The following is a 12,980-nucleotide window of genomic DNA, read 5'->3' as shown; positions in this document are numbered from 1 at the left end:
GCTTTTTGGCAGTGTACGTCTACCTACATGTCTTTGCCCTTTTCTCTCTGTCCCTCTAATGAGTTTTAATCGCCATCTGCTCCCCTCTCCAGGTTGTGGAGGGACACCCATCTGGCGGGTCTTCGAGGAGGTGCCAAGGATGCTCAGGCATCAGGTGTGTGTCATTTGTCACTGTGAATGTCAGTAGCATCTTGGGCAAATCTCGGATGGATGAAATTTAAGCTAAATCCATCCGTCAGCCTATTTTACACTCCTAGTCCTCGTTAGGATTAGGCCATTCTGAGAACTGTGTCTTGATTCAATTACCACTTCTCAAAGGTGTACCTCAGGGTTCTTTACTTGAGCTACCTCATTTATAACCCGTGCTATTGGTAACTCTCTTGAGACAGAATTATTTATAGCCCCCCCCATACTTCACTGTCTACGGATGAGATAAGATTTCCTCACATTCAAAATGTTCTTTCCAGTCTAGATTTATCCCTGAACAAATCTGTATGTTTGTATGATCTTCAACAAGGTCCTTCCGCAATTAGAGCCCTCCAGCAGTATCTGTGTTTGTAAATTTCCGACATTATGAAAGTACCCTGAAAGTAGCATGTTATCTGAGAACCTCTGTGATTCTGCCCTTCCTGAGTGTGCTTTAAACTGTTTAATGACACCCCTCTTGGAGTTAACCATAGAATTAAACACATCGCAAAATAAATGACGCTAATAGTATATTTAAATACAAGACATGATTAGTTTTAATAACATCACCAATGCTAATGCTAAAGTCAATGTAAAAGGCCATTGATAGGCTAACAAAAAAATTTAATTGAATAAACCAATGTAGTTTCCTTTTTACTGAAGCAGAAATAAAGGAACATTGCTTTGTGCCTATAAACTGCTTACATGTATTAAAATTCCTGACTTTTGAGAAAAAGTAAGATAGCAATGAAGGGTGTCGTGGGACGCTGAGGCAAACATCTACCCGGCAATTGCAGCGTCGCGCAAATGCCAAAAGGGAGGACACCGAGGAACTCTGTCAAGAAATAATCCCCAAGGGCATTAGCAGGTCTGCCCGTTGCTATGACTACAGCTCTCAGTCTAGCTCATTGAAGCTCGTGGGTGGATGAGAATAGCGATGTAATGGCTGCATCTTAGGGGGAGCTGGCCAGCTGCTTTGTGATCCTACGTAGCAGCTGTGGCCAGATTTCAGTGTCCCCTTGGGCACACAAGTCAGGGCACTCGCTTCACACTCTACCCCTTAGCGTACCAGGCTGCAAATGCTTCCCATAGCCATTGGGTCAGGTCACAAAATAATGACCACGACGTTTTATTTGATTTTGTAATGACCTTTACTCACTTCTTCCTGAGAGTTTTATCATTAGCTTTCGGGGGGGGGGGGGGGGGGGCATTCACAGTGCATACCCAAAATAATAACAGTAGTTATTATAGAATATGTGATTAGTGGTGACTGTGACAAGGTGACTCCACAGGCTGCATTAATCAGTCACTCAATTTGCGAGTCCGTTAATCAATCTGTTTTACAAAACAACAATGAACACTTTATGGGTTTGTATAGTGAAGATATTGGCTAAAAATAGCATCCCCCGCAGGCTGTCATCTTTCCATTTTCTCTGGCATTTGCCCTCATCAGATGGCGAGTGAGCAGGAGCCTATCCCAGTTGACTTTGACGAGAGACGAGTGACACTTCAGACATTTAGACAAACAACCCTTGACATTCTCATTCAATTTACAGTACCTGATGTACATGTTTCTTAGGTGAGCAAAGAAGCCCCGGTACACAGAGAAAATGCATGAAATTATGGGACAATGTCCACTTATGTCTAAAATTTAATTTTAAAAATGTCTTACCATACTATATCAAGTTTTGAAAGTGGCTTACTCTCTTTGACAATATTAATGGCTCAACAAACAGTCATTTTTTTTTCCATTTTGCCAAATGCTAGCATTATAGTTAAACAATGAGCTCATCTTAGTTTATTCACAAACATACTTTATTTACTGCCTGTTTAGTTAAAACTAAAGCAAAAATAATTTTGTTGCCTGAACCTGCATGGAAACAGGTAGGTAATACACACAGATAAATTGTACCTACAGGAATGGCACTTAGTGGAAAAACATTTAATTACTCTGCCTGTTGCTGACATAGATACCGTAGATGAAAGATTTTCCGACCATTTCAGTGAAATTGGATCATTTCCCACAGCACACCTAATGATCTCTCTGCACTAGACTATCATCCTGACTGCAGTGAAACTGCTAATTGGGTCTGTATTTGGTATTTACTTAACCCCTCAACCAAAGTTCCATTGCTATTTGATTGCAGTGAGACTTTCCTAAATATAAATATCATAGGGCCAAACCATAAATGCACAGAGAGCAAACACAACAATGTTCATCTATTTTGGAGTCGTTGTGAAAAGAACATCTTCCTGTTTTCACATAACTGCAGTTGAACCGGAAGGTTAGAATCAAAAAGACATAAATGTTTGTGAAGGACTGAGGAAATGATGTCAAATGTTCATAGTGGAAGCTTACTGTGGATAGAATGGCATCATTAAGTGGAGGGTAACCACCCATAGCTGCTGATGCTTGTATGAGGAGTGAAAAGGCTCTAAGCTGAGGCACATTTTTGCTATTATGACTACAAATAGCAGAGAAGCTGCATTGGGCCTATTGTGAAGAAAATAAGAATTTGGACCATTGTTGACACTTGGAGGAAATACATTCTCGCTATCTGGCTGTTGTAAAAGGCGTTCAGAACACTATTATGGTCCAATTTGGAGTTCAACTGAAATTTGGGGACACAAATGATGTTCAAAGTCGAGCAAAAGTTCTATTTGAAACCATAAATATTCACAAGGTCGCGCAAGACAACTGCAAATCTTGTCAGACCTTAGTTAGTTCAGTGAGCGTTTGAACTATTTCACTTTTGTGACCTCCATGACTGCATTTAGGGCTCTGTCAGGCCATCTTCAAAGGATGAGTTCTTTTTTATTTTTAATGCTGGGGTGGGTCATTTTTCTTTACCCTAGAATGACATTCGGCAATGTTAAAATGTTATTTAAAACATCATGCATATGGCTAATAAGTCAGAAGAATTTTTTTTTTTTCAAGATTTCACAATGTACAACAACAACTTGGGAAGTTAAGTTACAAAATCGATTGTGTCCAGCAGATCCACTACATCGGATGCTCCACTTTAGTTGACTAAAGATTTGTTTGGTTGAAGTTTATTAATTCTGTTTTGTGAATTTTCTGAGAGAAAATCAGTTATTGCCAGCCAATAGCTGCATACTCTTGCTTTCGGAGTCATTTACGCACTTGTCATTTGAACAGAAAAGGCTCACTTGAATTAATCACGTCAAATTCAGAAGGTGTAAGTGTTGTAATTACAAACTGTAAGCAATTAGAGGAACGAGATTTGCTTTGATGTTCGAAAGGACCCGGTCAAGGTCTCCAGATTTAATTTCTTGATCTGGAATACATCCAGACAGACAGTAACCTCAATTACGTTGCGAGACTGGGCCGTAATGGTGGGACGCACGAACAATTCACAGTGGAAAGGCGATACTGAGGAGAGTTTAATTTCCCCCAGGAGTGCTCTCAATGACATCACAAATGAAGCAAACCTTTCTTTAAATGTCACAAAACTGTGCATAGAGTTCTGTGAATAGCTATTTGCTTCCTCCCTTATTTATTTATTTATTTATTTATTTATTTATTTATTTATTTATGTTAATTGCACTTTAACGATTTGGATCATCAACTTCATGAACAAATGAAAAATTTATTGAAAAAATATCAGTCTGAAAGAAGTTACATTGTCAATTGCAAGAGTTTGAGACTGTGAACCACCAAACCTTGAGGCAGACGTGCTAATCATTAGTAAGTACATTGTGCTGGACAAATGGAACAAATATTAATCGTAATAAATAAATACTATGATACTAAATTTAGAGGTGCAGTGTTTAATCAATTAATCGATAACTCATCGATTAACAAATTAATCGCTAAGTATTTTTGAGAAATAATTGTTTAAAGACCCAGTTTACCGTCCAAGACCTTTCATTTGAAAATCACCTCTGCTTTTTGTAGACCTAATGGTTTTGAAAAAAAAAAAAATCAAAAATATTTGCTTTTATGTTGGAAAACATTTTTGTGTATTTTCTGAAATGTTAGACCAAACCAGTAAATGAATGCTAATTCATTTAGTTTGCATGCATTTTCTACACGATTTGAAACAATATCCTTTAAAAAAAAGTCAGGTATTTTTTTTCCTGGTTAATCGATTAATTGGCAAAATAATTGGCAGAGTAATCGATTGTCAAAATAGTTAGTTAGTTAGTTAGTTAGTTAGTTAGTTAGTTAGTTAGTTAGTTGCAGCCCTAAATACAGTTTAGTTATTTTATTTAAATCATGAGTTGCCACTAACAAATAAAATATTGTGGCTGATGACTGTCTCATTAAGCACACATTTTTCTGAAACCCGTTTTGCATATCAATGTGTTCCATCCGTTCACAGAGAAGTCCTCTGTGGGCAATAAAAAAAGGTTGCCAACATTTTGCATCATGGAGAAAATCCCCGAATCTGCAAAAATCCTTTTAACATGATGAAAGAGGATAGGCGATTATCTCCCCACTAAAATGAGCCTTTGGACAAAGATAATGTTTTTCACACATTAGGCCTCTTTGGGACGCGACCCCAAAAGCGGATATATCTTCCTGGCAGACTTACTACTGGCTTCACCTTTCTGTTTGTTGTCAAGAAACCTTTGTACACACTTTCAAAGCACAGGTGTCAAACGCAAGGCCCGGGGGCCAGATTCAGCCCGCCACATCATTTTATGTGGCCCACAAAATTAAAATCATGAGTGTCAACTCAATGTTTCTTTTAAAAATACCAAAACTCTAAATTGTCTTTCCTTTTCATAAAATTGAGATATTGCAAAATGTTTTCTTTAATCCTAATTTCATAACCAATTGGAAAATTCTGTTGTGTGCATTTGATAATATCCACACACATTCATTTCTATTTAAGTCATTAATGGCCCCATGAAGGAATCTATAACTCCGATATGAAAATGAGTTTGACACCTTTGTGCTAAAGGTTGACTACTTGCGGAATCAACACTTTTTTTTTTTTCTCAATGTGAAAAATACATTAAAATAGGAAGATTTTTGCTAGTGCCAATCATGTGCTTCTGTGAGGCTCCTTGTTTATCTGCTGGATAAACTGACACCATTTCTGCCTCACTTGACACAAACGGCCTCCTCTGGTTCTTTTTCTCTGGAATTATTTCTCCACCCCATCGTTATCTCTCTTCCTTGGGCAATCTGATTGCTTCCCTCAAAACAAAATTTGCTGCCTTGAAGGTAGATTTTTAGAGTCTTAATTAACATGTCTCGTGACTTGTCAAACAATCAAACCTTTCCTTTCCCATTTTCCAATCACCGCGTTGCTGTTGTGTACAAACATGTTGTCATATCAGATTGCATTACGTGACATGCAAATGGTGACTAATTTTCTTTTTAACAAAGACACTCTGATACTGATTTTGACTTTCAACAGGAAACTGTCATGTAAACATTGTTTTGCGATGATTAAAATCCACAGAATGGTGAGTACTTAGCAAATGGACACATTACTAAAGGGAGAAATAAAAGCTTTGCAACGCGATAGTGTGTTTTCTACTTATAATTGCTGCAATCTCAGACAGTATTCTGAGACATGTAAACAGGATAACTAATGTAATACGTATTCTTTGTTGACTCACAAAATTTGAAATGTTTTGTTTTAAACAATGTTTTTGACTTGTTTTGTAAACATGGCCATTATAATTTCTCAAATGGAGCAACTAGAAAATTATGCACAATGAAGTGATTGACCTATCCGTCTGTCTTTATTTTAATGGTGCACCACAATTTTACACAGAGGGAGAAAACAAACAAAGGAAGACGCATTGTGACTGAAATAAGCAAAAGACAATGTTTTGTGCTGGAATAGGATCAATAAAATGTTATAAAAGCAACAACAAAAAAGTATTCTAATATGTGTACTTCCTTGTTTGAGTTTTTGTTTCTGTTTTCAATGTTTATTTTGTGCATCTGTTTGGTCTTTTTGTGTTGCATCAGAAGAAACTCAAAAGAAGGACATGAGAAAGGCAATAAATAGGTTTTTGAGTGCATATGAATTCTGCAGAAATAGAGTTTACAACTGCGGGGAAAACACCTGCACTGGCCCACTTATTCTTTTTTTTGCCGATTCCATTAGGTGTCCAATGCAAACAAAGAAAACAATGTCCCTGTAATTGACCGGACGGCGACATTTTGTTTTAAGCATCTCATGCTGTCGCTCTGACCTCAGCTAAGCTTCTTGAAAAAACTTTTGCCTTTGTCTAAGTCTTGTTTTGTTAGCAAATAAACAAAGATGAATGAATAGGGGTGATAATGGGCACACTGTCATGCCACATCCTTAGTAAAAAGTAAAGTGGAAAGTAAACAGAACCAAATATTAATTACTTTTATTGCCCCTTTCAGCACAACAATAGCCGAAAACATTTGTCGATACAATATCATTATGTATGTTGGACTTTGTACAAGAAAGGGCTGCCAAACATCTAGACTGGACAACAAATTTTACAGTACTCTCACTCAAACTCGCGTGACTTTATTAAACATCCTGTTTTCCATCCCAGAGCCATTTAATTCAAATCCAACAAATAACAAGCTTGTCCACCCCCCCGCCCCCCAAAAAGTCGCTAGTCGGTGTAGCAACAGCGATCCAAAAAGTAACTGTGATTCTTTATTTCCTGGTTATGGTGGTTTTGTTTAGTTTTTCAGTCACTCACTATGGAAGTTGTTGCACAGCTCAAATATGTACGACCAAAAAAAAAAAAAAAAGCCCAAAAGAGTTTTCCCACCTCAGCATCACCACCTGAATCTGGTAGCATAGCACCAAACCTGCCAGTATCACCACTGGCCAAACATATCTATCATATGAGGTGCAAGTGATATGATAATATTTCCAGTTTGATCTACAAGGAAGACGATGATGCACCATCTGCTCCTCGACTAATGATGAAAGGCCGATCTACCTGACCAAAATGTCAATAGGTCGCACTTGACTTGTCTGTCTTTTCTTCCCTGTATTATTGATGTGATCATTACACTGCATGATCTTCTATTCTTGTCCTTCTCTAGCCGCTCAACCTCTCGAAAATAGCCGTGTTATTGTAATAAGAGTTTAGATTTTGAGTGGCCACTACCTGCTTGGCCTCGACTCTGCACATAATTATTCCAGCAATCTTGACGTTAACAGGACTGTTGATTGTGCTGAAGATTTGCACTTATGTAAAAAGGTCTGTATGTAAAAATGATGCGGGCACTAAAATTTATCAGGGAACAAATAAATGGCAGATGTTGTTTTAATCGCCATCCAATTTTACCTTCAAACAAAAGCCCGATTTTTTGGTTGTTGTTGCTGTTCTCTGCAGTTTCATTGTTGACTTTAAAGACATGCTAAACAGAATGTGCCCTCAAACAAATGCTGTAATCACTTTTTTTTTTAATTATCTGCCCGATATTAGTTCATTCACATGTAAATTAGTCACATTTTACAACGTTCTGTCATATTTATCACTAGATCAAAATGGGAAGGCATTTTATTATCATTAAGACTTTATTATCTTTATCAGTCACAAAGCAATCTGCACAGTCCGCATATTTGCTCAATCAAAAAACGCACACATAGCAAAAATTTCATTAGCATGACACTGTCGTCAGCAAGCGTAATCTCACTCCCAGTCTCTGCCATGTGCTGGCATTTTATGAACCACTTTTGATTTATTAAGATTTGTGTCGAGTCGAGACCAAGTCAGCACTGAGGTTCACTTTTTTTACTACTATTGCTGTGAGCAAAAATAATTGATCCTGGGATCAATTTGTGTTGGCTCCAAAAAAACATAAGGGTATCAAAATGGATCAATGGACAGATGGCGTTTCTGAATGCAGTTGTGTTCTTAGAGTCCAATAGCATCAGGCATGGCACCCGAGCTGCACCATAAACATTCACATAGAGTCCTCCATAGCTCTGCACAGAAAAACAACTCTAGTCCGAGAGTGTTGTCGAGAGGGATCAACATAAACAATTTAGGACAAACAGATGCGCAGCTCTGACATTCTCTGAATAGGATCTTGGTTGCTAAGGTCTCTTGGCTGTCAAAATGCAGCTCATCAATTTAATATAGGTTTCGAATTCATATAGAGCTGTTTTTATTAAAAAAAAAAAAAAACCATTTATAGACACTGCAGGCTGTCTCGAATAACTGCACCGTGGCTTTCTCGGACATAAATAATACGTGGTGAAGAATGACGCTGGCATTTATTACTTTGACGCATACTCATAATTTACTGTACTGAACAATAATATGAAGAAGCAAATGTTTGAATATTTTCCCATTCCCATTCATTAGGACAATGTAGAGTATATCTTCCGCATGTTGTAGCTGAAAGAAGAAACTCTAATTTTGGTTATCTGCCCCATCCTCCAAACGTATAAAACAAAAACCGAACCTCCTCCAATTCAAAGTGTCTCGATGCAGAAAGGTGCAAATATTGCCAAGAGGTCTTGAACATCTGTGCTCACCAGACGACGTACCATCCTGTCTAAAAGCCAGAAGAGAGCCAGAGTGTCCATGACAGTAACAGAGTGGCTCTGTCTCTCTGCTGTCACCCTCCAGTGAAGCAGCTTCTCTCCTGACAGTCCAACGGCAGACAGTGAAACTCATTCTCCACGCAACACTGGCCTCCAAAACACCCCCGGCGCCTACTTTCGGCAGAAACCCGCACGACCCCCCTCCATGGCATCACCCCAGTGACACCTCGTAAAGTGGTCGTCTGCTTCCCGTCTTCCCATATTGATGCAAGCGCATCTCAATAAATTGGAATATCATGGAAAACCTGATCTATTTTAATTAATAGATTCTCTACACAAAGGGCTCTATTTTCATAACTGCTTCAAGTCTAACATGGGGCGTATTGTAAATCTGCACAGAAGCGAGTCAGGCTGGGTGCTGGTAATTTCACGGGCACGCAGAAACCGTCACATTTACAACAGGGTCGTTTGCGCTGATATGGGCGTGAACACAGCCGACTATTTGCCGCCAATCAAAGAAAGCAGTCTCTCTCATAGCCTTTGGCACACTCATAAGTTGAACTAGTAGGATACCAAGTATTTGTGGGCATTTTGGGGCTACTGGTAGGGTCCTGTTGGACCTTGTCGTGTTTCCAGTGCAGCACAGTAGCTTACTGGTTGTAAAGTTAAATTGCATACAGTATAGTAGTCCCTCTGTTTCTGTAGTCTTAGCAGTACAAGCATACTAGTTTATGGTCAAGGTCGATAACAAGGATATTGAATGCATGCCAAAGGGCTTTCCATTCATTTACATGGTATTAGTGTATATTATCTTATGTTTGTGGAATGTGTTTGAAATGCGTGTTTGCTGACTTGAGTCACAATTACTGTAAATATTGGTAATGACGACAATGCGTGAACACACCAGCAAAAAAAAAATCTCCTATTTTGACCTCTTTTAACACTGAAGGACATTTGTCTGCTTATTTTTTTACTCATTGATCTCCCTTGTCCTTTATTCCTCAACATTAATTCACTTTCTGGATGCTTGGCTTGCATTTATCGACAGGTCTCGGTGATTACGCTCCATCTAAAAGCGATTTATCACAGGGTAATTGTGTCAGCTCCGATTGTTTAGTTCAGGGTTCTTCAACCTTTTACGCACTAATGATAACAATATTTCTGATACAATGACATAGAAACTGATCCGAACAGTTGATTAAAACCACCATTTGCTATTATGCTGAATGTAGTTATTTTAACTCGTAAACACGCCACACTTGTTTCGCTTCAGTGAGCCGGTCCCATTTGAGACTAATCGGAGACAATGACACCATAAGTGTGTAACAGACAACCCTGTAATTTTGGTTTGTTTTGGTCACAGTCATTGCAGAAACACTTCTTCACAAAGATTATTTGGAATGGGAAAAACAGTATTCAGTACTTTTTGGGCAGCTTTTAAGTCCGTTTGGTCTCAACTTTGAGCCTCTTGTTGCATGTTTTGTAGACCGGGCTTGATGCTTGAGACTGAGGACTGCTGATATTGTATTTGAAACGCTGTCTGATTTATTTTCCCTTCTGTCTGTATGGCGAAGTACCAATTGTCTGATGGACAGCTACCGGGTGTAGTGCCCAGTGGTTTGGAACTGCTTGTTTAGTACACTTGTGCATGATTTTTTCTATTCTGAAGGGGGCTACCAGACTAAAATCATGACGACGACGAAAGGTGGATTTGTCAAAATACATGGTGTTGCTAAAGCAGTATTTTCACCCTTTTCACTTTTTAGTTTCCTCTTCTACCACCAACTTATCTGCTCCTTGGTATGCTTTAGCGGCTGTGTGGAGAATATCAAGTGGCTTCTCCATTCACATGTGTAATCATCTGGTTTTCCCAGCTGTCAGGCTGCTGTTGCTGCATGTTTTTTTTCGACCCAAGTGTTGGATAAGTCGTGTTTCTCATTCTTTATTGAGCCAAGGAACCAATTCTTTATGAGAGAAAAATCGAACCATTCAAAAACATCACAAAAGTATGAACACTGAAATATTGACCATCCTGTTTCAATTTACTGACAAATTGATCAAGTCAGTGTAAAATCCGGGCCAGTTTATTTGCACACAAAGTCGGACGCCATGTCTTATTTTGTTGTATGATTGGCAACAGGCTCATTGTCCTGTCTGTCATCTAATTCTGCCGATCACTGTACATCACTTGTTAAAGAAAAAAAAAAATGTCTCAACTCACCCTCCTGGCGCTCTCTTCAAAACGAGAGAGTTGCAAGTAGAGGAGCTTGACCAAAACAGTAAAAAAGAGGGCAACATTAAAACACCAAAATTGGCTGAAACAGTTCAAGAAAGAGGGCGACTTTCAACCATCTAGTTTTAGAGTGACACTTTATTGAGAGCATTAAAAACATGCACAAATGTGACTAGATCATAATAACGGTTGCCAGAGGGTAGATAGAAATAACTACTTTGATAGGTTGATGCTACAATTCATTATGCAATGCATACCATGTACAGGTGTACGAGTGTAAAAAATACCAAATAAATATCCATAAAAAAGTATACACGCCCATTTATATTTTTGGAGTGGGAAATTTAGTGTACTCTAGATAAATGAGTAAACAAGGATACATTTATATTTTTGTAGCCAGCACATCACTTATGCTTGTATAACGCAATAAAGCAGGACATTATATTTTCTTAATAAATAGTATTCTCGTTGTGTCTTTTGGTGTGATATTTGTAGGAGGTGTGTGTGTGTGTGTGTGTGTGTGTGTGTGTGTGTGTGTGTGTGTGTGTGTGTGTGTGTGACTCCCTGTAATATATTGTTTGCTGAATTCTCCGTCAGTGTGTAGGAAATGAATATATGCTTGACTGCTCGGTGGCTGCCAGTTTTAATGCATTCAGTGCTCTCTGGGTGACGGAGAGAGCCAAGCAAAATGCATCCCGCTGCTCTGTGCAAATTTAAAAGAGTTTGCCCGTTGCATTGAAGCAGATATGACTTTCTGGTTTGGGTTTGTTCTCGTATCTAATGTGAAATTTGCTTGCGAGTGCATTGACCAAGTGCTATTATATATGTGAGGAAAAAAAAAACCCTCGGTATCTTGCAATTTCATCAATTGTTTGAACGCATCAACGTCGTTGATGGGATTGATTGAGTTGGGATTTTTAACTCGGCTATGATAAATTGTACAACTGTGTCCATACAGAAAGCTTTGGAAAACTGGGCATTCATATATTTTTTTTTTTTCTATGTTCAAATCTGCCCCCTGCTTATAAAGGAGTAAAACAGCAACATCAGTTATTCACCAATGCTTCTTCACACAGTACATCTGTTGTATTGTGTGCACCTGTGGAGAGACGCTTATTCCCTTTGCTAGTAGTGGTCCGCTGAGCGGTGGCTCCGTTACCAGTTGTGATGAATCAGAGTGCACTTTTCTCCCCGTTAAATGGAATGCAATCAATAACGTTAGCAGATTATCAGCAACCAGAGCGTAATAACCCCGGTATGAGGGCCTTGGAAAATACATGTTAGTCAATGCAAATGCCGGGAGAATCAAAAGGTTTTTCTGAGATGTGATACTAAACACTTTGCACAAAGGTTTGAAACGATCAATGAGAGTCTCAAAGTGCACTAAAGTGGTCTGCCATTACAACTCTAGGGAATGTTTGCAATAGTCAAGACAGGAATGGGCATTTATTTTCTTTTTCAAAGAAATTTGACATCGCTGGGAAAGAGTCCTGAAGGCAGACGTTTTCCTCACTGGCATATAGCAGAAAAGCTTATGTTGAGACTCTAGTGTGCGCCTTGTGCAATACATTTGAAGGGAATAAAAGAAGCTACATTGGCCATGTTTGAAGTTAGCTATGACTACACCCACAGGAGCGCAGACCTCCCTCTGTGCTCGTCTCCAAAATGACCAAAACCGTGTCTATAAAGATATGCCCCGTACCATGCCAGATTTGCAACGGTCATGAAAATAATGCGCTTAGTGTTTAACCACTTTCATTTTTCTATTAATAATTAATTATTTTACAATTGATTATATCTTTTTTTTTTACACTATATAGTCAAGTATGTTTAAAATAATGGCGACACAGAGGTTTGCACATCCCTGACACAGAAACAAAAACAGAGGTAAAATATTTCTAATTTCAAAATCCAGACGAATCAGACGTTGACCAAGATCGTAAAATTGTGTTTGACCAATGAGCTTCCAGTTCTTGGATAGTGGCGTGACCCGAATTTGTACATACGTCGAAACGCTAAAATCTATCACTACTTGCCATTCGTCACTGCAAAATATCTGCAAACCCCCAGTAGTAATTTCAAAT

The 12,980-nt window shown here is 38.6% G+C and overlaps 1 protein-coding gene across 1 annotated transcript in view; it reads left to right on the top strand.

The window, feature by feature from the left end:
* LOC147060657 (uncharacterized) overlaps positions 1-12,980 on the top strand; it is a 110,374-nt gene that overhangs the window by 18,038 nt on the left and 79,356 nt on the right. Inside the window, exon 3 of the mRNA XM_085905461.1 lies at positions 93-154. The gene's annotated coding sequence lies outside the window, so the exon portion shown is untranslated. The remainder of the gene's footprint in view (positions 1-92; positions 155-12,980) is intronic.

Source organism: Syngnathus leptorhynchus, chromosome 2, assembly GCF_054491065.1.
Source record: "Syngnathus leptorhynchus isolate UIUO chromosome 2, UIUO_Slep, whole genome shotgun sequence".
NCBI lineage: Eukaryota > Metazoa > Chordata > Actinopteri > Syngnathiformes > Syngnathidae > Syngnathus > Syngnathus leptorhynchus.
The sequence above is the reverse complement of the archived record's forward strand: the minus strand, read 5'-3'. Positions and strand labels throughout refer to the sequence as shown.